The sequence below is a fragment of the Pristis pectinata genome, chromosome 23 (genome assembly GCF_009764475.1).
Source record: "Pristis pectinata isolate sPriPec2 chromosome 23, sPriPec2.1.pri, whole genome shotgun sequence".
Taxonomy (NCBI): domain Eukaryota; kingdom Metazoa; phylum Chordata; class Chondrichthyes; order Rhinopristiformes; family Pristidae; genus Pristis; species Pristis pectinata.
In genome coordinates, this window is record NC_067427.1 from 23,224,129 (window position 1) to 23,250,705 (window position 26,577).

The 26,577-nt window shown below is 39.6% G+C and overlaps 1 long non-coding RNA gene across 2 annotated transcripts in view; it reads right to left on the minus strand.

Annotated features, from left to right (window-relative positions):
* Positions 1–1,970: 1,970 nt before the first annotated feature.
* Positions 1,971–26,577, minus strand: part of LOC127582175 (uncharacterized) — a 35,573-nt gene continuing 10,966 nt past the window's right edge. The window contains exons 2-4 of one of the 2 annotated variants that reach the window (XR_007958065.1): positions 18,440–18,575; positions 9,519–9,681; positions 1,971–2,087 (exon numbers count right to left, since the gene is read on the minus strand). This is a non-coding gene — a long non-coding RNA (uncharacterized LOC127582175). The remainder of the gene's footprint in view (positions 2,088–9,518; positions 9,682–18,439; positions 18,576–26,577) is intronic. The other variant, XR_007958064.1, reaches the window with a different exon arrangement.

The following is a 26,577-nucleotide window of genomic DNA, read 5'->3' on the forward strand; positions in this document are numbered from 1 at the left end:
TGAATTCATGGCTATTCTTCAGTACAAATACTGCAGACCCACAAGATAAATCTGTGAAGGTTGGACCTTGTGCAGAAATTCTGCCTCCATTCATCAAAACAGGGTGGAAGGGATGTGAGGTTCAAACAAAAGTAGTAGATAATTGAACAATTTCTTAATTTATTACGTTTATTTGAACATTTTAAATTATATGTTCTTAAAGGATATTACGGTTTATTCATTTTTTAAACTTTTATGATCTTCAAATATTTTAATTGACTGATTTTGAAACAGGGTTGACAGCTCATCAAACTAAAGGATGTGCAAATCAAAGATCAATCAGCCATTTTGCAGGCAATAATTTTTACAAGATATAGAACACAGAACATCACAACACAGTACAGGTGTTTCAGCCCACGATGTTGTGCCGACATTTTATCCTGCTCTAAGATCTATGCACTGTATCTAACCCTTCCCTCCTACATAGCCCTCCATTTCTCTATCATTCATGTGGCTACCTAAGGGTCTCTTAAATGTCCCTAATGTATCTGCCCCCACAACCTCTGCTAGCAGTGCGTTCCACACACCCACCACTCTGCGTAAAAAACTTACCTCTGACATCCTCCTTATATCTTCCTCCAATCACTTACCTTAAAATAATGCCCCCTCATGTTAACTACTTTCACCCTGGGAATTACTGAATGTGATTTAGCTCAATGTGTATTTCTATAGATGCACCATTGAAAGCATCCTATTCAGATGCATTATGGCTTGGTTTGGCAACAGCCCTGCCCAAGACTGCACAAAACTGCAGAAAGTTGTGGATACAGCTCAGCAGATCAAGGAAACCAGCCTCCCCTCCATGGACTCTGTCTACACTTCTCCCTGCCTTGGTAAAACAGCCAACATAATCAAAGATGCCTTCCACCCTGGAAATTCTCTCTTCTCCCACTGGGCAGAAGATACAAAAGCCTGGAAGCATGTAGCACTAGGCTCAAGAACAGCTTATATCCCTCTGTTACAAGACTATTGAATGGACCTTTTGTACTCTTAACCTCACAATCTACCTCGTCATGGCCTTGCACCGTATTGTCTGCCTGTACCGCACTTTCTCTGTAACTGTAATATTCTGCATTCTGTTATTGCTTTTCCTTTGTACTACCTCAACGTACAGATGTGATGGAATGATCTGTGTGGATGGCATGCAAAACAAAGTTTTTCACTGTACCTCGGTACATGTGACAATAATAAACCAATTACCAACATATTGATCAACAGCAAACATGGATGGCTTCCAGCTGACTGTATATTCTAAGCCAATAAAAATGAGAATGTTGGAGCAAAAAGTGCAAAGGGATGTTATACCTTAATTTGGAGAGTTGTTTTTTTAACCTCCTTTAGAATTAGTTAATTCCCATATCATTATCATCTTTACTTGAAGATGCAGGTCATGCCTCGAGAAGAAAAGTGCACCCATTTTGGGTATTGGCTCTCCATTTAAAACCAGATCAGGCATTGCATATTTTTGCAGATGAAAGTACAGGGGCTGTTCCCTTTTTCCAAAATCTAGAGAGAGGGAGTGTGGGTTTGGAGGCCTGGAGACTGAGTGGGTGGATCAGTTGGAACCAGCAGATTGCATGGACTGGAGGGAGTGTCATCCAATTGTTGAAGTGGGAGAAGTTGGGATCAAATCTTTCAGAGAAGGAAACATGAATGGTAATTTGGCCACTGTGGAGATTGGAAGCCAGCAGAATATTGGAGCAGAGGAGAAAGGAAATTGGGAGATTGGCAATACATTGCAAACCCCAGCGTTGTAGACCCACGTTAGTGGGTGGGATTCTTATGGACTAAAATATTAGAAAACTGACATTAGAGTTGAATAGGTTTATCAGAAATTGGAATTTAAATACAACAGCACTTTCTGAATTCCCAAAAATGCAATTCCTTTTGGAAATTAAGTGGCAGAAATTCATCTTTAGTTGCTCGTTCCAAATGGATACTTTAGCATTGGTTGCAATTTGTACTCCCCTCCTCATTTCATTTCAACTTCTAAATATCCTCTTCATATCTTCTGGTTCTGTTACTTCTCAATTGTTAATTGATATATCCTAAGGGAGAGGAAAAAAATCATTCCAATCTGAAACCTTTCTCAAGGCTCATTTTACATACATACATTATTAAAACGTCCTATTGGCTGTGTGCAAACTCTAATCTTAGCCAAGTGAGCACAACATTCCCATCTGCAACCAGAACCCAGACTGGAAATGCAGGGAATAGGAACTTGATTCGTCTACTCTGTGGGATCTAGACAGAAGGATGGCTCAGTGAAGCGACACACCCAGCTCCAAGGTCCCATGTTTGATCATGACTTCTGATGCTGCTTGTGCGGAATGTGTGCATTCTCCCCGTGACTGTGTGGGATTCCCATAAGGCTGTAACACCATAAGACATAGGAGCAGAATTAGGCTGTTTGGCCCATCGAGTCTGCTCTGTCATTCAATCATGGGTGATTTATTTTTCCCTCTCAACCCCATTCTCGTGCCTTCTCCCTGTAACCTTTGATGCCCTTACTAACCAAGAACCTATCAACCTCCACTTTAAATATACCCAATGATTTGGCCTCCACAGCCATCTGTGGCAATGAATTCTACAGATTCACCACCCTCTGGCTAAAGAAATTCCTTTTCATCTCTGTTCTAAAGGGACGTCCCTTTATTCTGAGGCTGTGCCCTCTGGTCCTAGACTCTCCCACTGCTGGAAGCATCCTCTCCACATCCACTCTGTCCAGGCCTTTCAATATTTGGTAGGTTTCAATGAGATCCCCCCTCATCCTTCTAAACTCCAGCGAGTACAGGTCCAGAGCCATCAAACCCTTTCATTTCCGGGATCATTCTTGTAAACCTCCTCTGGACCCTCTCCAATCCCAGCACATCCTTCCTTAGATATGGGACCCAAAACTGCTCACAATACTCCAAATGTGGTCTGACCAACACCTTATAAAGCCGCAGAATTACATCCTCGCTTTTATATCCTAGTCCTCTCAAAATGAATGCTAACATTGCATTTGCCTTCCTCACTACTGACTCAACCTGCAAGTTAACGTTTAGGGAATCCTATATTAGGACTCCCAAGTCCCTTTGCACCTCCAATTTCTGAATTCGCTCCCTGTTTAGAAAATAGTCTATGCCTTTATTCCTTCTACTAAAGTGCATGACTGTGCACTTCCCTACGCTGTATTCCACCTGCCACTTCTTTGCCCATTCTTCCAATCTGTCCAAGTCCTTCTGCAGACTCCCTGCTTCTTCAACAGTACCTGCCCCTCCACTTATCTTTGTACCATCCGCAAACTTGGCCACAAAGCCATCAATTCCATCATCCAGATCATTAACATATAACGTGAAAAGTAACGGACCCAGCACTGACCCCTGTGGAACCCCACTAGTCACTGGCAGCCAACCAGAAAAGTCCCCCTTTATTCCCATTCTTTCCCCTGTATGCACTGGTCTCCTACTACATCCCAAAGATACACTGGTAGTTAATTGGTTATTGCAATTAACTGCAACTGAGGCGATAGGAGAATCAAGGTGGAGTTGTGGTCATGTGAGAAAAATAAATTAAAGGGAAATAGGGGAATGGGGTTGCCCTGAGATCTAGCATAGAGAAGATGGGCCAAATGGCCTTCTACGTTGTAAGGAAATATGAACAGGACATACTTACCAGACTGGATATGAGACATGTATGAGTGAACCAACAGGAAGTATGAACCTTCATGATCTCGTCCTCACCGATCTAGCTATGGCAGGTGCTTGTGTTCACAATAGTTTGGGTACAACTCACACTGCCCAGTCCTTATGGAGGCAAGGTTTCATCTTCAAACTGAGCCTCTGTTATGTTGTGTGAAACTGCAACTTTGCTAAAGGGGATTGATTCTGAACCACCCGATCTAAGAGCATCACCATCCTCAGTACACACAGAGCTAAATCACAACCTGTCCAAGGCTATGAATGTCTCTGAATTTCAACAATATTTGTATTGTTTTCAAAATTAATGAATTAAAAAAATTAAAACAAAACTGGGCATCTGTGACTCAATGTGGACCATCAATGGCTGCAGTGTTTACCATCTACAAATGTACTTCAGTTATTCCTCTAGACTGCTCCCAAACTTACGACCCCTGCCACCAGGAAGGACAACAGCAAACAGGTACAATGTCATACCTTCACTGATATGATTATCTCCAAACAAGACACTATTCTCACACAGAAAGTATGGACAATTCTTCATCAGGGTGTCTAAGTTCTGGGACTCCCTACCCAAGGACATTGCATGAGTATCTTCACCAGAAGAACAGCAGCAATTCAAGAATGTGACTCACCACCATTTTGTCAACGCTAGTTAAGGAGGGGCAAACCACACTGGCTTGTGCATCGCCCACGTCCCAATAAATAAATAAATGGAAATAGAACATTCTTTCTGCTTTATCATTCTTCAACTTGCTTATTTCAGTGAGTTTTTAAGGGATTGTCAATGGACACCTCTTGGCAGAAGTATATTCAGATTATATAGCACTTCCTAGTGAAGAGACAGAAATAGCAACAGCAACACAATATATGTCACCCATGCACCAACTGTTTGTAAGATATCCATCCAGCACTGCTCATAATCTTGGTTGTGAAATCAGATTGACTTCTGATGGATTGGATCCCAAAGGACAACAATGCACACAATAACGTAATTGTGTCAAAATTATCGTTGAAGAATAATTCCCAAAGGGAAATAGTAGATGCTGTGCTTATTGATCTGCAAGTATTCGTCAATGGAGAATTACTTCAACTTGAAGAGCTCTTGGTGTGGCGTCTTCTAGTTTCCTTCCATCAGCCCTCAGGCTATAACATAGCAGGCTCTCAGCTTTGATCCTTTCCCTATCTTTATGGCTGCTGATGTACTAGCTGGTGACTCAGAGTACCAAATAATTCTCCTGAGCCTCCATGCCTGAATGTGTCAAAATATTCTGAGCTGGTGGATTAATTTGTTGCTTTATAAATATATTGAATTCAGTTTCTAATGACCACCTCTGAGTTAAAGGTCTCAAGAGTAAACCATTAAAAGCTTAGCTGATTGCAAATATTTTGTTTCTAACTCCTGTATTATGAATTACATAATAAAAGCACTGCCAACCACCTACTTTGGAAACTTTTGACAGTCATAATTATAATAGAAAAAAAACCTCCAGTCGCAATGCATCATTTCACCAAGGATGAAGGAAAGGACCTCCACCAGAAAGTTTTGCAGATATTCCCAATTTTAATAATTTCACCATTGGAGGCCATAATCTTGGCTGGCCTGGTTCTGAGCTCCAGTATTCTGCACTTGAGTCTCTCTGAATCTCCACCTTTTCCATCCTTTCAACACTCCTGAGAACTTGCCATATTGGCCAACTCCTTTGGCGTGCAGATTATAGCCTGTCTTGTTGAACTAATGATTGGGAGTCAAACATTGCACGATTACACAAATAAGTGCTCTGAGGCATTTTATGACACGAAGGGGGTTTTACAAGAGCAAATTACTGTTACTATCGATAAACTCTATAAGCTGCTTTCACACAGTGAACAATGAGATAATTGATCTTTTACTCCTTCCACAAAACATTGATAACATAAATAAAAACAGAACATGCAGAAATACTCTTCAACCTGAAACATTAGCTCTGTTTCTTTTTCCTCAGACACAGCCTGACCTGCTGAATATTTCTGGCATATTCTGTTTTTATTTCAAATTTTCAGCATCTGCAGTTTTTTCTTTTCATTAATAACCCAGAGCTGTCCTTTCAAGTACGCTAAGATATCTTCAATTTCTTCCTGACTGAGAAAGAAGCTGCATCAGTTTAATATCTCACCTCATGGTATTTTAATGCCAACTTGGATTGTATGCTCAAAATCACACAACCTTCAGACTTTAAAGTTAAAATGCAAATAACCGAGCTAATCTGATACCTTGACACATTCTTCAGGAAACTTCAGCTCCCTTGCAGACACTTTCAACAATTGATTCTGCCAGTTACAAATTGAAGAAGTACTTCACCTCAGTTATTTGCTAATATCTAATTTTACCACATTATCTGCAAAACTAGCAAAAGCTCATGGAATGTAGTTTCTAGATGGATATTAGTAGTTTTATAAATTTCATCCTTATAAATGTGGGTTAGAACTCCTGCGTGATCAGAATAGTGTGACACATTCACATGACATTTATTCTACTGTAGATCAAACAACATTTTGATCTATCTATGTGACCAACAGAGTCATTATTCATGCTATAGAAGAAATATCAAAGTGCAGTGAATTCTGAATATTTGCAGTGAATTCTGAAGTATGTATGTTAAATGTAGGATAACATAACATTAAGAACTCCACACATTGAGGGTTTCAGGTAAAGTAATGACAAAAAACATGAGCATTTTAACAGCATTGTTGCTTTGAGGTGTACGTGACCTGATATTTGATTCTTTAAACTGTGATATTTGATCCTATAAACTGTGACTTAGATTATATCATTCTTGCCAGAGTCAGAAACTTGGCTTCAAACAGTGCCATGGACTTTAACTTATTTGTTGCGGTGATTTCAATGCCACGTTTTCTCTTGTGTTTCCATTCAAGAAATAGTCTAATCAGCTCTCTTCAGGACACTTGGCAATAATGAAGGAATTCACCTGGTCAGAAAACCAACTTTAATCAATGCCATCATGACTTGCTAATTCATTGATTTACTTTCAATTGCTGCATTCACCTGTAGAATACCAAAGTTAACCCATGGAGAAGTCTTCTGAGAAGTCCTGAAAATTTGGACCTTGTATATAACTGCATTTTTTCCCATTCTATACAAATGGGATTAAAGTATTTTAGAGTTATCTCCATTGTGATCAAGGCTTTACGTTTGTCTGGGATGTTCTGTGAACCTACAACTCGTATCTTGATTTATAAAACTCTGAGACCCTTGTGTTCCTCCATTTCAGGCTTCTGAGACCTCATCAGTCCACCATTAGAGGTCATACAAATCATTTGCTTCATTCCTAAACTCTGTAGCTCCTTCCACTTCTCCCTGCCCTCCCTGAAATATAATCACTATTCATTATTCTGATGTTTTTGTGCCCATCACTGTATTTACTGTTGTATTTATTATTATCATGTATACTGTTTACTCTGTGAGTTTCATGAGAATAAGGAATTCCATTGTACCTTAGTGTATATAACAATAATCTGATCTCAACTAGATACAGTATATCTCTTTAACCAAAATTTTAACCACATGCAAAATGTCTTCAGGGAAATACTCTTAAGGTTCTAATATTTACAGATAACTCAGAGCTACTTCATAACACTCAGCAGAAATCTATTCCAGTCAAAAAGGACTCAATGAGAAAGATGAACTATCCATGGTTAAAAAGAGAAGTCAAGAAACTAGAGCCGACAAAGTGGCAAAAGCAAGTGGTAGACCAGAAGACTAGGATTTATTCAGGAACCAGCAGTGTTAATTATTCAATCAAGGTTGCTGTTGTCTATTTGCTCTTACATGCAGCAACACCAAGGAAACTATGGACACAAAAGCAAGCTTACTCCAAGGTGATTTCCTGTTAAAATCATAAAGCACAATGCTGCACAGAAAATTACATAGTCGCAGAAATCTAGCCTGTAAGCAGCATTTTATAGAGACTGAGACAGTTTGCAGAAGGCAAAAATCATGCACATTAATAGCAATGGTTTCAAATTCAATTGAGTTTTTAATTATAAAACAGGCTGCTATTCTTGAGTCAAGAATTATTAATTCCATTTTATCTCATAAATTACCCAAACATTTTCATTTCATATTATCATGATATTACTAAACATGTTCAGCCTCTTGGTGTATGATACCATTAGTATATTATTAGTACAAGAAGTTTTAGAAAATAATCAACAATGATTGTACTATTCTTGATATAAGAATGCAATATCAGATTTTTAAAAATGCATTTGTTATTATATGTTTACATGATTGTGACCTAAGCAAAGCAGTTAAGCAGTTTATAGGCACCTGAATCCTGAGAAAAATCAGGTTCAATCACTTACGTAGACGTCCTGTGACATACTCTCCTCACATGACATGCAATGAATTGGAATAGTGAATGCAGTCTTCATTTAAAAGAACTGTGTACTCAAATTCACCCAAAATTTAATAAAGCAAGATATTGACGCTAAGAGGAAGTTAGTTTGTTAGTGAGATATCAAGATGGAAAAAGAAAAAGAAAATAATAAGCATTAGTAGATAGAGAAAGAGAGATTAAATAACAAAATTGATGAAAACTGTGTCAAACAATTGAAATAACAATGAACAACAATCTGAGTAAAATAGCACCTTTAAATGTAGGCATTTCAAGTTACGTTATAGAATAGTAATAGATGGAAATTGACACCAGAATATGAAGACACATATCTAATGGTTTGGTTAAAGAGGGAGATCTTAAAATCTTCTCAAAGGAGCAATGAGTGATGGAGAGGCACTCAACTGCACTTTCAAAATTTAATTTGTTGGTTTGAGGTTCACATGAAAAAAGTAAAATTTAGAGTAAATTTAACGATATTTTGCTTTATACTAAATATCATGAATATACAGCCTTACAGATTTAATAGTGGAGGTAAATGTTAATTAAGAGATAACAAATCTACAAAAGTAGTGCAATGTAAAATAGTGTAAAATAGCTGGGCTCATTTTTTGTGGTTAGGTGGATGGATGACCTTCGTCTTCCACAACTCCCTTGGAGGTTGCTGACTGCAAAATTGATTGGCAAATGCTATGAACATCAAGGATCATCTGTTTTCTAATTATTGTTATGTGACTAGTTATAGCTGAATTGCACTGATCTCTAATTTATCACAGAATGGAAGAGTTAATAGCCAATACCACCTCAGTTCACCTCCAATGTACCTTTCCAATGTTCAATGACTTCACATTGGACAAGTTGTGTAGCGGTTAGCATAATGCTATTACATTGCCAATGACCCGGGTTCAATTCCGCTGCTGTCTGTAAGGAGTTTGTACCCATGTTTCTCCCCGTGTGTCTGCGTGGGTTTCCTCCAGGTGCTCCAGTTTCCTCCCACACTCCAAAGATGTATGGGTTAGGAGTTGTGGGCATGTTGTGTTGGTGCCGGAAGAGTGGTGACACATGCGGGTTGCCCCCAGCACATTCTCAGTAACACAAAAGGATGCATTTCACTGTGTGTTTCGATGTACCTCTGACTAATAAATAAATAAATATAAATATTTAGTCCACAGCTTGTGTGGTCAGCACAAAAACGATTATGGGGAAACAGAAACAACTAAATAATTTTCAGGGCCACAATAAGGTGAAATCTCTAAAAATTCTCAGTCAATAATCATGAAATGTTATTTTACAATATGAACACTACATCAATCTATTGGACTCAAGTCTGAGTAACGATGGTTTAGATATAGATTTCTTTGCATAAGTTTGAACTTTGATGAGGGGTTTCATGGACACTCACCTGTGAGATATGTAGTTCTCCCTGATTAACATCACACATATCCCTGAAGAAGAGCTTGTTGGTTGTTGGTTGAACCTTTCCTGTAACTGATCTATAAAAGGATCTGTCAGCACCAGAGACCTTAGTCAAAACTGTCAAGATTTTTCAATGTCTCTGCATGTCCCTGAAACATATGTAAATTACAGTAAAATCAGCAATCTGAAATTATATTTATAAATAAAAACAGCAAAGACTGCTTTGAAACTATTAAAAACATGACTGAAAACATAGTTGCTTTAAGAAGGGTAAATTACCCTGTTTTAATTTTATTCCTATAAGTTATACAACATCTCTATTGAAGTGAATCCTCCTGTGAATTTTTTCACTAAGTTAAACCCAGTGGGATGTCAGGATGTTGGGAGAAGACAAGAACAGGATTATCAAGTGAATGATCAGCCATAATCGTGTTGAATGATGGACAGGTCTGAGGGGATGAATAACCTACTCCTATGTCTCTGTTAGGCTGGGAGCAGACTCCTTGTATAAATGCTAGGGATTTCCGGCAAACTCTCGTTCCACCTTTGGGCACCAAGCAGAGTCCAATGCAGTGCATAAAGAACAAATCGCTGCCAGCAAGTTTGGGATTTCCACATTTATGTTGAACAATGGGAAAACCTAACAATATGCAGGCCATTGCTTCACCTTTGTAATGCCCTGTAGCAGGACTTGGCATCAGATTCTATTTGTTTCTTCTTACAATATTGAATTGGCTTGAATTCATTTTCTATCTATTAGAATATTGTTTCTAATATTCCTCTAATATTCTTTGTGTATCTCCTCCACTCACCAGTAGCAATCTACAATTTCATGATCTACCTTTCTCTACCATCACTTTTGAAGCCAATGCACCAACTGTGGTATAATGCAAGGGTGCAGAAGGGCTTTTCTGGACAAGCACCAGACATAACTAAAAATGCTAACCTGATGAAGTTGCAAGATGCTAAGCAACATGCAATAAACTGACCAAACCCATGCACAGCCAATGGAGCAGATCAAAGTTTCGCAGACGTATCAAATCCAGTCATGAATATTAGTCAGTGTTTAAGCAGTTAACAAGAAAAGGCTTCAAGAACATTCAAGGTGATGGTGGAGCCCAGCACATGAACACCAAAGGCAAGGCTGAAGGATATAAGAGGAGAAGGAAGGGGAGAGATGGAATTGTCCCTGGTAAAATGGAAGGAGATGTTGGTGAGAAAAAGAGCATAAAATTGCTCTTGCAGTGATAATTCTGACTTAATACATGTAATCAAAAAGGAAATTATTATAATGATGCCAAACATGACAGTGGTGTTATATTTGGGATATTCCCAGTTGCAAAGTGTATGTTCTCCTTGGCATGAATTTTCTGCAATGAATTAGTTCCACCATTAAGGTAAAATAGCATTTGCCATGTTTCACTTCACTGTATTTCTCAAGATAAGAAATAAATAGTGAATGTCCTATTTATGGAATAGATAATCACAAAGAGTTCATGATTTACTGGCTGTTGTGGTTTATAATCACATCCAAAACAACAATCATGTCAAAACTGACAAAAGGGCCACAACATTTTTCACAGTACTAAAAGGTATCTCAAAAGTTTTGTTCTTAAATCATGAATAAGGTAAGCGAGCAGCCTAGTAAAAGTAACACAGTATCTACATTGCACACTGATTAAGTTCAGTTTGTTGACATAATCCAATATTATATTAGTCAATGTAACTCTTAACATCGGAGATAAAACATTACCCGTTACCAAATGATTCAGAAATAAAACACATCCAGACAATGCAACAATATCTTTAATGGCAATTGGCTGCAATTTTCTCCATGAGGATGACATTTTAAGCTCATGAATTTACCTGTCTTAACTTAGAAAATAGGATTTACCATCAACCGTGCTTATTTATTTATCTTGTTTATGATTTGGGCTGAAACATTGACATGACCACATTAACAATGGAAAATTTTGATGAAGTTAGATTGGTAGTCAAACAATGCTCACTATGTACATAGAACATAGAACAGTAGAGCACAATACAGGCCCTTCGGCCCACAATGTTGTGCCGACCTTACAGAACTTTGTAGTTTGTGCCTGTGTACTTAAAGGTCACTGTTTGAAGACATTACTTGGCACTTAGTTTGAAGATTATTTCTATTGCTATGTCTGTACTTTGCAACTCTGCTCAACTTCTCAAGGATATTAATTTGTTATCTTCTTCTTACATAGTCCCTTAGGATCAAGGATGACTTGTTTCCATTTCAGTTCTATGGGTTCTGATTGTTTAATATGGTTGATGAGGCCAGAGTGGGAACCTCAGACAATTCCACTGATGTGGCAGGAGGTGTCTGATGGGACAGATGGGTGGGTAGTTTGTGAGGTACTGCACAGCTTCAGATTTCTGGGTGTCCTGATGCATGGACTCAAGCTTAACAGTGACATTCCAAATTCTCCACCCCAACTTTAATCAATCATGGGCCTGAGGTTCCCAGGATGTCAGCAGGAATGTTGCATTTTTTCAAGGAAGCTTTTAGCACATCTTTGAATCTTTTTCTCTGCCTGCCAGACCATATCTTTCCACAACAGACTCCAGAATACAGGGTCAGTTTTGGGATTCTGGTGTCGGACATGCAAACAACGTGCTCTGCTCTAGAGAGTTGACAGAGGGTAATTGTGCCCTCAGCGCTGGGGATTTTGACCTGGGAGAGGACTCTGATGTTGATCTGCTTATCCTTTCAGTGGATCTGGGGACATTTTGAGGAAGCAGAGGTGCCTGCCACAGAACAAGAGGCACTGACATAGGTATAGAACATTGTAGAACATAAGACACATTTTCCTTCTCCATCATACTCTTAAAATGTATGCTTGAAAGCATTATTGAGAAACTCTTTGAAAATATATGTTTGCAAACAAATAACTCAATAATTTTTTTGAGGGCTATTGCATACTTTCAACTAGATTCTGTCTTTTGATTCACTGTTTCAGCAATCCTGTTTCACAAACCTTTATTTCTAAGCCATTAGATAAAAAAGAGCAATTTTTCAAGGTTTGTGTAGCATTTTGAATTATCTAGTTATTATCATATGCCTGTGTGTGGAACTCTGCCAGGGACAATTCACCATTGTACTTTCTGCATTGCAAGTGAATAGTATTATGTACCTTTATGCATAAGCACACTGTAGTTTGTGTTTATATGTGCTCACTATAATCTGTTAGGCAGCAAAGGTATGTGGTGTGCTAGGTTTGTAACAATTACACAAACTGCAACAAAGAGTCTGCAGCAGGAGCTTGAAAACAAATATAATTTAGGTTTCTGCTTTATAAGTTATCATAACTGCTTCTGATGTTTGTATACGATGTCTTAATGAATGCATTTGAAGACTTACAAGTACATTTTAGAAGTAGCTAATTGTAGAAGGACTTTGGAATGTCCTGAAGTAGCTAAAAGTGTTATAGAAATGCAAGGTTTTCTTTTGTAATCTTTACCTCTTTACCTTAGAAAATGTTTTCTCGATGATGATTATGTTTATTGGTAGAATATTTACTTGCTGTACATCATGAAAACAAAGTTTCCTCTCTTCTGTCAAGGGGTGTTGGATGTCCCCCTTGTATCTACACCCCCACTCCTCCAATCCTCCCTCCCCACACACCCCTATCCCCTAAGTGCCAGTCTTCTAGTATAGAACATAGAACACTACAGCACAGTACAGGCCCTCCAGCCCATGATGTTGTGCCGACATTTTATCCTGCTCTAAGATCTATCTAACCCTTCCCTCCCACATAGCCCTCCATTTCTCTTTCATCCATGTGTCCATCTAAGATTCTCTTAAATGTCCCTAATGTATCTGCCTGCACAACCTCTGCAGGCAGTGCATTCCATGCACCCATTACTCTCTGCGTAAAAAACATACCCCTGACGTCCCCCTTATATCTTCCTCCAATCACCTTAAAATTATGCCTCCTCATGTTAGCCATTGTCGCCCTGGGAAAAATTCTCTGACTGTCCACTTGATCTATGCCTCTTATCATCTTGTACACCTCTATCAAGTCACTTCTCATCCTCCTTCTTTCCAAAGAGAAAAGCCCTAGCTCACTCAACCTTTCCTCATAAGACACGCTCTCCAATCCAGGCAGCATCCTGGTAAATCTCCTCTGAACCCTCTCTAAAGCTTCCATGTCCTTCTTATAATGAGGCAACCAGAACTAAATACAATACTCCAAGTGTGGTCTAATCAGAGTTTTATGGAGGTGCAACATTATCTCACAGCTCTTGAACTCAGTACCTCGAATGAAGGCCAACGCATCATACGCCTTCTTAACAACCCTATCGACCTGCGCGGCAACCTTGAGGGATCTATGAACATGGATCCCAAGATCCCTCTGTTCCTCCATACTGCTAAGAGTATGTCTGAAACAGCAAACACTAGCAAGGGCGGATAGAATCTGATCCTGTCCTCAATTCAAAATCTTACATTGGTTACTAGGTGAGGATCAGGAATGGAAAATTTGTCTCATTCCTACAAATAAGAACAAATACCCAAAATCATTACCTCATTGTTACCGGGCTCTTTTTGTCTATATTCAGTTACACAAGCTAAATTTAGTACTGCTGCAGGTGGTCACCCAATCTTCTTACTAGAGGAAATCACTTCAGGGCAGATTGTTTGTGAGCAACACACAAAGAGCTGAAGGAACTCAGCAGGTCAGACAGCATCTATGGAGGGAAATGGACAGTCAACGTTTTGGGTTGAGACTCTTCATCAGGACTCAGATGGATCTGATAGTCCCTCAGAAGGATCATCTGGACCATCTTGACCCAAAACAGCGACTGTCTGTTTCCCTCCATAGATGCTGCCTGACCTGCTGAGTTCCTCCAGTGCTTTGTGCGTTGCTCCAGATTCCAGTATCTACAGTCTCTCTTATGTCTCCAGATTGTTTGAGAGATTCTCTTCAATTTGAACATCTGTTTTGACCCATATCTAGATGGTCTTGATTTTGCTTTCCTCGGCTTGGTGTGATGGCAGCATTTAACCATATTTATCATACCAAAGTAGTTACTTGAATATTTTCTGTTATAATCAAAGGAACATTTTTAAAGAAGTCAATAATAGTTTATATTTCCCCCCACATCACACATAAGCACCTTGCTGACTGTGGTCTGATTCAAACTGATTCATCCAGTTGAGTTCCAGAAGCTCCCTCGTCATACACACAATGATTGACAGCAACCCAGCTTAATGAATTTGATTGATGGTCATTTAAAACTTTTGAAAAAGTTTTAAGGATCAAAATTAAGTGCAGGCTTTGTCATTCTTGTCCATATACTGATCTCAGTATCAATGAAGTCATGGTTTAGGACATTGAGGGTAGGAATGGGACATGTTTCCCATTCCTGAACCTTATCTCATGATCAATGTGGGATTTGCAGTGAGGTACATAAAAAAGTTAATGCAACAAATGTGGGGCAACGCAATTTGGATTTACAACTCTCTAGAAGTCAGTGATTAATTAGCCACCAATTGTTGAGAAGAAGATGCTGTGCAGCCTGGAAATATTGTCAATTTCTGTGGTACTGCAATTGGTATTTTAACTTGCACGAACATTCAAGTTCAGGGTAAATTTAATCTTATTGCTGATTACATAAATCTGAACATGCCTTCCATATTCTAACCAAGTTCATCATCTTGGAGAAGTTAAAGTGGGAGCAATAATCAGGGAACTTCAGACAGACTGTGGATTGAAAATAATACGTTTATGGATGTCGGATCTGTGCTTCATTGCTCATCTTTAGATTTCACCCGTTTGAGCCAAGTTGTCCTTGTTAAATGAAAACAGTAGGTCATTGTGGACCTAACGTGGTAGCCCAAAACAAATCACCTTTAGAAAATGATAGCAAGGTAGGCAAAGTGTATTCCTGCAGATAATGTTCTACTTTGCACTTCCTGATTGTTGCAACATCTGAAGGTGATTATTTCTAATTGCTTATCTCATGAGTGTTTGATTCAGCCTCACACTGAACCTCTATTAAGTACTGTTCACGTACGAGATGCCTTTTAGATAAGTGCAGTGGAGTGACAATGGGGATCTGTGTTTTGCTTATCTGATGCATGTTGTGAACGTGTTTTCCAAAGAACTATTAGGACACCAACGTACAACATCATGCTGACTAAAAAATAAACCATTCAAATGAAGACACAGTGGGACAAGGCAAAAAAAGAAAATGGAAATAAAAGAATATGACTGAAGTGCTTAATCCAGGATTAGACGAGCAAATGGTGCAGGTAATCATTATCTGACAACAGAGGATTTACAATGGTTGAAAACAGAGGATTGGATTACCTCAGTAACATCAGCATCAAATCAATTTAGCACTATAAAGTAGGGCTCTGACAGGTAGAATTACAATGTGTGATATTGGTACAGCAAAATAGCATCATTGCATAATACAATTTCAATAGAGGAAATTAGATTACGTGGATAATGAGGCAACACTCTATTTAAGTTAATTTTTAGAGGGCTTGATTATCTCTGTAAAAGTATTGTTACTGTGTATCACCTGAAAGTGAAATAGTCTCACATAAACTCAAAATTTCTTTTATTGGCTAAGTTGTGAATCACTCTAAACTTTACAAAATCTTAAACTCGTCAAAAATAAATATTGAATTGAAAAGTGGAGATGATTTAAACAAAAAAAAGATTCCCCTGAGAAATTTATGGCACAGAGAAAGGCCGTTTGGCCCACTAAATTCATACCTGCAAATTAAGAGCTTTTAGGCTATCTCCATATCTTCAGTGCTTCAGTTCAGCTGCAGTACTGAAGACCTGTGCTCTGGAAACAGCTGCAACTGTAGGCAAGCAGTTCTAGTACAGTTACAACTCTGGCAACTAAACAACAGTGTGAAAAGTCTCCCAAATAAGTCTTATTCACAAAAAGCAAGACAAATCTAATCCGGTTAATTGCCATCCAAACGGTCTACTCTCAATCATTAGCAAAGTGATGGAAGCTACCACCGACAGTGTCACCAAGTGGCACTTACACAACTATAACCTTCTCACCGATCCCCATTTTGGGCTTTACTAGGATGAGATGAGAGTAACTGCACTTGACAATAAGGCAGTATTTGACAGAGAAGATTTGAAGAGAGTATTTGAAGAGACTGTAGATGCTGGAATCTGGAGCAACAAACATTCTGCTGGAGGAAATCAAGAGGTTAAGCAGCATCTGTGGGAGCAAAGGAATTGTCGACATTTCAAGCCGAAACCCTGCATCAGGATTCCATCTTCATCTCCATCTGCTATCAAGATGAGGCTTTCCATTCCAGGACATCTTGAAATGTCCTCCTTTTTCAGGAAGTGTGGCTTCCCTTCTGCTGTGGTTGATGGAGCCTGCTCTAGTACCTTCTCTGTTTCTCTTGCTTCTACTCTCACACCACCTCCCTCCAGACAAAACAATCTTGATGCAGGGTTTCGACTCGAAACGTTGACAATTCCTTTCCTCCCACAGATGCTGTTCAATTCACTGAGTTCCTCCACGAGATTGTTTGTAGTATTTGGCAGAGTATGGCAGAAATGTGCCACTGTAACACAGAAGTCAATGGACACTGAAGGGAGAACACTTCAGTGGTTGTAGATATAACTTGCTCAAAGGAAGATGGTTGTGGACATGAGGTGTCAATGACTCCAGTCCCAGGATTTCACTGGAGGGCATTGTCCTTAGCTCAATCATCTTCAACTGCTTCATCAATGACATTCTTTCCATTGTAAGATCAGAAATGGGACTTACGGTGATGATTGCACAATATTTAATACAAATTGCAGCTTCACAGCAAATGATGCAGCTTTGCTTGCATACAGCAAGACCTTGACAACATTCAGGCATGGGTTGATAAGTGGCAAGTAACATTTGCACCAGTAAAGTGCCAGACAATGAGCAAAAGAGAATCAAACTACCTACTCTTGACATGCAAGGGCATTATTGTTGTCAAGTAACCCACCATCAACATCCTGAGGTGCATTATTGTCCAGAATTGGACCAGCTACATAAATACCACGGCCTCAGGGTATACAGAAGGAGCTGCCAGAGGAGTCTGAGGAGGCAGGTACACTTAAGGTGTTAAAAAGGCATTTGATAGGCCATATGACTGGAAAGGTTTAGAGGGATATGGTCCAAATGCCAGCAAATAGGACTACCTCCGATAGACATCTTGGTCAGCATGGATGAGTTGGGCCAAAGGGTCTGTTTCTGTGTTGTTTCACTCTGTGACTCAAAGGCAAGGCAAAGATTGGCTGTCCTCTAGAGAATGCCTTGCCACCTTACTATGCAGCCTCCATGTTGAAGGGGAGTGCAGGACTTTATAGTGCTGTGGTTTACTGAGAATGGCATTTCAGAAATCCTGAAGTGTGAACTTATAGAATTTAGTTTGCTTAGCAGATCATTTGCTTCTGCAGAGTGGACTAAACCCTAACAGGCTACACAACAAGAATGCTGACCCATTGTTGTTTGTTGGATCTATTGACCATGTTCAATACCTGCCGACGACCTGTGTTCAATTACTAAAGATGCCATTGCTTGGCTTTAAATGTGAAAAAAAATCAAATCTGCTTTATTCTGCTTCACATAAAAAAAGTAAGCATTTGCCTAATTGTTCTTTCCACTGTTAATTGTTCCAATCCCTTTTCATTAGGTAAATATTGTAAAATAGGTTGCCTGTGATTGGTAGGCTAACTGAATAAATTGTAACCGCCTGTTTATGTGAGTTTCTCCTTCATGCTAGATTTCAGCCTGTGCATAAAGACTGCCTTGTAAGTTATTCCGAATGAGCAGATGATTGTCAGTAGGTGGCGCACCATGCACCTGAATGAAGGAAAGTCTTGATGCAATTTATTATGCAAAATTCCCAACCTTCTCTCTTGATCTTTAGGTCAGTGAAATTGGAATGTTCTTTGCCATTTTCAAAATAAGCAGGTAATTGTTTTTGTGAAACACTTGCATAGCTTCAGTCCCACAGATTTCTCCCTCTGAGCATCATGAAGCAGAGCTGGAGAATGATACAAGAGAAAGGGATTAGCAGTGCAAACTGCTGCATAAATCAGCATGGAATACAAATGCAGATTTATATTATGTATTACACTTTCTTTCACGTCAAACAGTTGCCCTTGCTGTTCTCCAAGTATTCATACCAGCAAAAGAAATAGATTTGAAATAATTTTAAAACAGCCTATTTACTGTTCAATCACTTCGATGTTTAAAGGTAATTGACTAAATTAGTGTTGGAGGTGAATGTAATAAAAAGGGAAGAAATGTAAGACCTAGCCATTTACCTCTACGTATCCAACTTTAAATCCAGTCCAAAGCAAAAGATTAAAGGTAACCTTTCATCAGTAATTACTAAGTGGGCTGTCAATGAGCTGACTCAATTTTCAATGACAATTGGATCACACACAATAATTAAAAACATTTCTTTCTGTTTCGGGACTGAAATAACCATTATTTTAGAAAGATCATGTAATTATTCTATATTATAAATTGAATCCAAAATCATATGAGATTTGTCTGAGGAAATAATTGAAATGATGACCCTTTATCAATGACAAGATAACATTATTTCTGAGTTTACTTATCTGGTATGCAGCAGATATCGACGTGCAAAATGTTCTCTACCCTCAACCCACTCCCCCATCTCTATGTTGCAAATTACAAACATTCTGAAGCACCCTATGAAATTTGTTCCACTTCTTATATTTAAGATTAAGTTGAAACCTGTACCCACATTTGGGAATTGTACTAAAACTGCTAAGGAGTAGTCCCATTTTGGGAGGATTGACTCCTCAGTCTTGAAGGAATTTTTGCTTTGTAATGAAGTTGAGTCAAGCTCAGAGAGCTGTCACATGAAAGCAGATGCAATTAAGTCAATCAGTCAATGGTGCTCCACAGACTTGAGGGATGAAATGCAGACAAGTGAGCAACAAACCTTCCTACAGTGACCAGGGTTCTGTAGTATCTGCAGAATGCATTGAGACACAGCGAAAATATGACCAATAAGCTGAAGGTTTATTTACAAGACAGCACATTGAAACTATTTATATGCAGAGTCTCCAATCCCTGTGCCAACTGTCTGACTACAAAACTGTTATTTTGTTTGAAAAGCAAGCACGTTAAAAGACTCTGCTAACTAATATGATCACAATATAAACACATCAATAAAGCATAGAAATAAGAAAAACGTGCAGCTTACAAACCAGCCCTTACAGCCGACCTCGCCCCTGCCGACCACAATGTTTATCTTTGACAATCCGATTTGACTGCATCAGACACATATCCCTCTGGACTTTTCCTATTCAAGTATCTGTCCCAGTGCCACCACCACTTCCACTGGCAGCTTGTTCCAGATAGTCACCACTCTCAATAGGAAAAATCTACCCCAAAGATCTCCTTTAAATTTCCCCTCTCTCACCTTACATCTGTGCCCTCTATTTCTAGACCCCCTGCGCTGGAAAGAAAGATTCTGACCATCCATCCCAGCTACTCCCCTCTTAATTTTATAAACCTCTATAAGGTCACCCATCAGTCTTTCATGCTCCAGTGAGAATATAATCAGCCAGTCTAATGTCTCCTTATAACTACTGCTCTCCATTTTAGACAACAGCCTTGTGAATCTTCTCTGCACTCTCTCTATTGTTACCACATCTTTCCTGTGGTGTGGTACAATTATTTTGAAGAGCTGCAACATGACATCACAACTATTATATTCAATGCCTCAGCCTATGACAGCAAGCAAACTAAATGTCTTTTTCACTACCCCATCCACCTCTGTTGCTACTTTTAGCGAGCTATGACTTACATCCCAAATTCTCTCGGTACGTCAACACTCCTGAGGTCCCATCCATTTACTCTGTTTGACCTACCAGAATTTGGTCTCCCAAAGTGCATTACCTCACATTTGTCTGGATTAAATTCCACCTCCCACTACTCCGCCCAACTTTTCAGCTAATCTATGTCCTGCTGTATCCTTGGACAACCTTCTTTGTCATCTACAGCTCCACCTTTTTTGTGTTGTTAGCAAACTTACAAATCATACCATCAACATTCTCATCCAAGTCATTTATTACAAGCAACAAAGGTCCCAGAACTGATCCCTGCAGTACACCAATTGTTACAGGTTTTGACTCAAACATCCAGCCACCATCATCTTCTGCCTCCTATCACCAAGCCAATTTTAGAACCAATTTGCTAACCTGCCTCTGATCCTTTCGGACCAGCCTACCATGTGGGACTTTGTCAAAAGCCTAACTAAAGTCCATGTAAAGCATGTTTACTGCTCTGTCTTCATCAGTTTTCTTAGTTACCTTCTGAAAAATCTCAATTAGATTTGTGAGATATGATCCCCTGCACAAAAACATGCTGACTCCTCCCAATCAGTCCCTGCTTTGCAAGTGAGCGTAAATCCTGTCCCTCAGAATCTTCACAATAACTTCCCTACCACTGATATAAGGCTCACCAGCCTGTAGTTTCCAGTTTTATCCCTACTGCCCTTTCAGAAGAAGGGAACAACAGTAAGATAAGATATCTTTATTAGTCACATGTACATCAAAACACACAGTGAAATGCATCTTTTATGTAGAGTGTTCTGGGGGCAGCCCGCAAGTGTCACCACGCTTCCGGCACCAACGTAGCATGCCCACAACTTCCTAACCCGTAAGTCTTTGGAATGTGGGAGAAAACTGGAGCACCCGGAGGAAACCCACGCAGACACAGGGAGAATGTACAAGCTCCTTACAGACAGTGGCCAGAACCCAGATCACTGGCGCTGTAATAGTGTTATGCTAACCACTACACTACCGTGCCTTCCTCTCCAGTACAGGAAAGATATTAGAATGGGTAGAGCATTGGCTGATAGGTAGAAAGCAAAGCGTGGGAATAAAGGGATCCTGTTCTGGTTGGCTGCTGGTTACTAGTGGTGTTCCACAGGGGTCGGTGTTGGGGCCGCTTCTTTTTACACTGTATATCGATGATTTAAATCATGGAATAAGTGGTTTTGTGGCTAAGTTTGCAGATGACACCAAGATAAGTGGAGGAGCAGGAAGTGTTGAAGAAGCAGAAAGGTTGCAGAGAGACTTGGACAGTTTAGGAGAATGGGCTAAAGAATGGCAGATGAAATACAATGTTGAGAAATATGCGGTTGTACACGTTGGAAGAAGAAATAAACGGGCAGATTATTATCTAGATGGGAAGAAAATTCAAAATTCAGAAGTGCAAAGGGACTTGGGGGTCCACGTGCAGGATACCCTAAAGGTTAACCTCTAGGTTGGGTCAGCGGTAAAGAAAGCGAATGCTATGTTGGCATTCATTCAAGAGGAATAGCATTTAAAAGTAAGGATGTGTTGGTGAGGCTCTATGGGACACTGGTGAGACCTCATTTGGAGTACTGTGTGCAGTTTTGGGCCCCTTATCTTAGAAAGGATGTACTGATGTTGGAGAGGGTTCAGAGAAGATTTACAAAGATGATTCCCGGAATGAAAGGACTGACATACGAGGAGCGTTTGTTGGCTCTTGGACTATATTCATTGGAGTACAGAAGAATGAGAGGGGACCTCATGGAAACATTTCGAACGTTGAAAGGACTGGACAGAGTAGATGTGGCTAAGTTGTTTCCCATGGTGGGTGAGTCCAGGACAAGAGGGCACAGTCTGAGAATTAGAGGGCACCCATTTAAAACAGAGATGTGGAGAAATTTCTTTAGCCAGACGGTTGTGGATTTATGGAATTTGTTGCCACGTACAGCTGTGGAGGCCCGATCATTGGGGGTGTTTAAGGCAGAGATTGATAGGTATCTAATTAGTCAGGGTATCAAGGGATATGGGGAAAAGGCCGGGAATTGGGGCTAGATGGGAGAATAGTTTAGCTCTTGGTGAAGTGGCGGAGCAGACTCGATGGGCTGAATGGCCTCCTTCTGCTCTTTTGTCTTGTGATCTTGTCTTATGATCCAGTCTTCTGGTAGTTCATCAAAGATGCAGAAGTCTCCATCAAAGCCCCAGTAATTTCCCCCCCTGCTTCCCTTAGCATCCTAGAATAGATCCTATCAGGCCCCAGGGATTTATCCATCCAAGTGTGCTCCAAGATGCAGAGAAAATGTTAAAATATAAGAAATAGAAGCAGGAAAGGGCCATATGGCCCCTCATGCCTACTCTGGCACTCTATAAGATCATGGTTGACCTTTTGCCTCAGAGTCACTTCCTTGCACTAACCCCATATCCCTTGATTCCCTTCATATCTAAAAATGTACTCATCTCTTTCTTGTACTCAGCAATTGAAATTTCACAACTCTTTTAGGCAGAGAATTCCAAAGACTTACTATCCATCCATCACAAAATATCTTCTGACTTTTGCCCCGACCAACCACTAGTTTAAGACTGTGACCCCTGGATTTTGACACCCCCAGTCAGAGGAAACATCAGCTTCACATTTATCCTCTTCATGTTCAATCCTTTGCTCCCTTTTTTGAAAGCAACAGTGAAATATGAACAGCTTATCAATATACAAATTTATAAACAACAGTTATATATTTAATCTAATAACTGGTTTTCAGAGCCTTTCTGATTTATTTCCAGGGACTTGGCATTCAATTCACCTTTGGACTATTTGGTTCTGGATTTGAACCCAAAGAAGGTTGTGTTTCTTTATCAGACTTGGATTTGGTACTTCACATTTTGAAGTCCCACTGAGTAGGATCCAACTCAGACAACACTCCCTGATCAAATGGCTCCAGTAGAGATCACTTAATTTCTATGAATATTTGAGATTTTGTCTCTGATTTCAACAATAATGTCTCTTGCTTCTGAAAACCTCATTTATAGTTGTGAGCTCAACCTGCTGGACTGTCTAAGCATCAAAACACACCTTGTTTGAAGCAGCATTCATTCATATCAGTGACACAGTGTCATTGTGGACTCAGCTGCTTCTGTTCAATTCTAGAAACTACATGTGGTTGAACATGTCTCGAGTGTGTTCGTAGAGAAACAGAGTTAACTTTTCAGGTTGAAGACCCTTTATCATTCTGACAGAGCTTTCGACCTGAAGCATTAACTCTGTTCCTTTTTCCACAGATGAACCCTGACCTTCTGAGTGTTTCCAGCATTTCCTGTTTCAGTTTCAGATTTCCAGCATTTGCAGTTTTTTTTCAAGGTGTACGTGATCTTCTGTCCATCGAGAGTTGTGCAACAGTGTACCCCATGGAAGTGTTCTGAGTTCATTTATACGTGAGCAAGAGAATTCACAATCTGAATCAAAGGGGAGCCAAATGATATACAGATCCTCCAGCTTCTGAATGGCCCAACTTACTTACAGCCTGTACATATGAAAGAACATTTAGGAGACCGGCAGGATGGATTTGCCGGCTGTTGCGGGGCTGCAGGCATCTTCTGCTGCCTGAGATCTCGGTTCACGGTCACATTTCTGACTTACGAACAATTCAGGTTATGAACAGTTCCCAGGAACAGAAGTCCGTCGTAACCAGGAGAAGACCATGTTTGCTGATGACATGAAACCAAGTGAGAATATGAGAGGTGATGAGATTTCAAAGAGAATTCAAGGAGATACAGACAGAGTAAGTGAATGAGCAACAATTTATCTGATGCAATACAATTTGAGAATGATGAGGTTACCTTTGGTAGAAGAAACAGAATGTTGAATATGTTTTAAATGGTGAGAAATTTGAAAATGGCAACACTCAGGTTCCTGAGTGTTATTGAATCCAAGTCACTGAAAGCCAACATGGAGATGCAACTGGTATGTTTGTAATTATTGCAGGAGGATTTGAGTACAATAATAAGGATGTCTTATTACAATTACATAGAGCCTTGGTGTGACCACATCCACAACATTGTGCACAGTTTTGGTCTCCTTACTTAAACCAAAGATATACATGTCATAGGAGTGCAGTGAGGATCCACCAGACTGTTCTGTGGGATGTTGGGTCTGTCATATGATGAGGGATCCTGTAGATTTTGGCTCTATTCTCTAGAGTCTAGAAGAATGCAAATCAATCTCATTGAAATATGTGTGGAAGGCTTGACAAGTGGAATCAAGGAGAAATTTTCCCCTAGCTAAGAAATCTAGAATTAGAAATCACAGTCTCAAATTCATGGGTCAGCCATTTAGGATTGAAATTAGGATAGAGAATGATGAATCTTTGGAACTCTCTTTCCTGGGGGACCATGAAGGTTCATCCATTGATTGTATTCAAAACAGAAATCAATATAATTTCTCAGAATCAATGGTTGGGGCAGGAAAATGGTGTTTGATGAGAAGATCAGCAATTATCTTGTTGAACTGTGGACCAGATTCATGGGCTGATTGGCCTACTCCTGTTTGACTTATTTTCCAATGTTAAAATAACCAAGGAATGCTTCTTTGCAGATCAGGCAGCATCTATGTCAAGAGAAACAGAGTTAATGTTCCAGGTCGAAGACACTTCATTGGAGCTGGGAAAGTGGGTAAACAAGTGAATTTAAATTGCAAAGCAGGTTGGGGAGGGATGGAATAACAAAGGAAATATCTCTGAGGTTGCCCAAAGGATCTTCACTTACTTCTTGAGAGCTTCCTGAACTAGTCTAGTGGATTCCTCAGTTGCTCTATTTGAAACTAAATGGTACAAAGGAATAAGAGTACCATTCCTTTTCATCATGTTTGCCAACAGAAGAGATCTAAACCGACAGTCATTATCAGGTAAGCCATGACTTGTATGTAGACCTCAATTCATCTGTAGTATATTCAGCAATGGCACATGAAACCATGTGTTTCTCTTTAATCCACATGGAAAAAACAGTTATCAGTAACAGGAAATTGCTAATCCCCTTTCACAAAAGTCTACACATTTTCTCTGTAAAGGTCAAGTCAGCCACGACCATGACTGCACAGGAGTTTTTGGTGGAATTTTTTTGCAACTTTGGCAAATACAGAATTTGCTTCCCAATGATTCCAGATCACAGACCAAACAGGGCAAGTAAACAAGGTTTCTTCCAATTGCTTTCATAATGATTATTCCTGTCTGTCCAGTGTGAGATTCAGCCAAGAGCTTTTCTCTCAAGATAGTATCAGCACTGTCAGCTCATTTGATGTGCTCCTGTTCACATGATCACATTGCAATAAATGTCGAACTCATTCAGTCCTTTGTCTGTACACTGGTCAAGTTCCAGGTTCTGTACATCCTTATAATGTCTGTTTATAAACCCTTTACGGCACTGGGTTGTTCTGGGTCTCATCTGTCATTTCAGACATAATGTCTGGAAAGTCCTTGTGGACCTGATTTAACAAGTAGATCATCATGGTTCTCATGTGGTGGTCTTGACAGAACAATCGCAAAGGCATTCTGCTTGGAAATCCTGCACTCAATTAGGTAGTAGTAGTATTAGAAGAACTATCCTTGTATTCTTGATGGCATTATAGTAGGTACCATTGATTTGCGATTTAATGTCTCTTGTACTGGCTTATCTGTTACCTAAGGCAAAAGATCTGTCTCAGAAAAAATGATGGAATTTCTTGATTCCAAACACAATTCCTTCTTGATTTGTGTATAATTGACTCCTCATCCTTCAGAAGGTAAAGAAAGCAAATGAAAAGCTTTTCTCGATCCTCATCCATCATATTATTTATTACTGCACCTACAGGCTAAATTCAATTTACATGTACCATGTAATGAACAAGGAAAACTTCATGCAGCTAAGCCTTTCTTGCATTCATAACATCCACTTTGTTGGTCCTTGCTTCATATCTATTTCTCATCCTTTGAGGCCAAGTGATGTCATGGTCTGAGTAGTATCATGGAATCTGGAAGGAATTGTGCACCAACCTTCATTTTGTTACAAAACACCCTACATTTTGTTACAAAAACACACTTTTGCTTTGATTCAGTTTTGCATTGTGCTCATGTAAACTCCTGAGCACTTTCTCCAAAATCAGAAGGTTCTTTTTCATCTTAGTTACACAAGCAATGACCCACTCGTTGAAAATCTTGGGTGAAGTGTTGCTTCCAAAAGGGATCC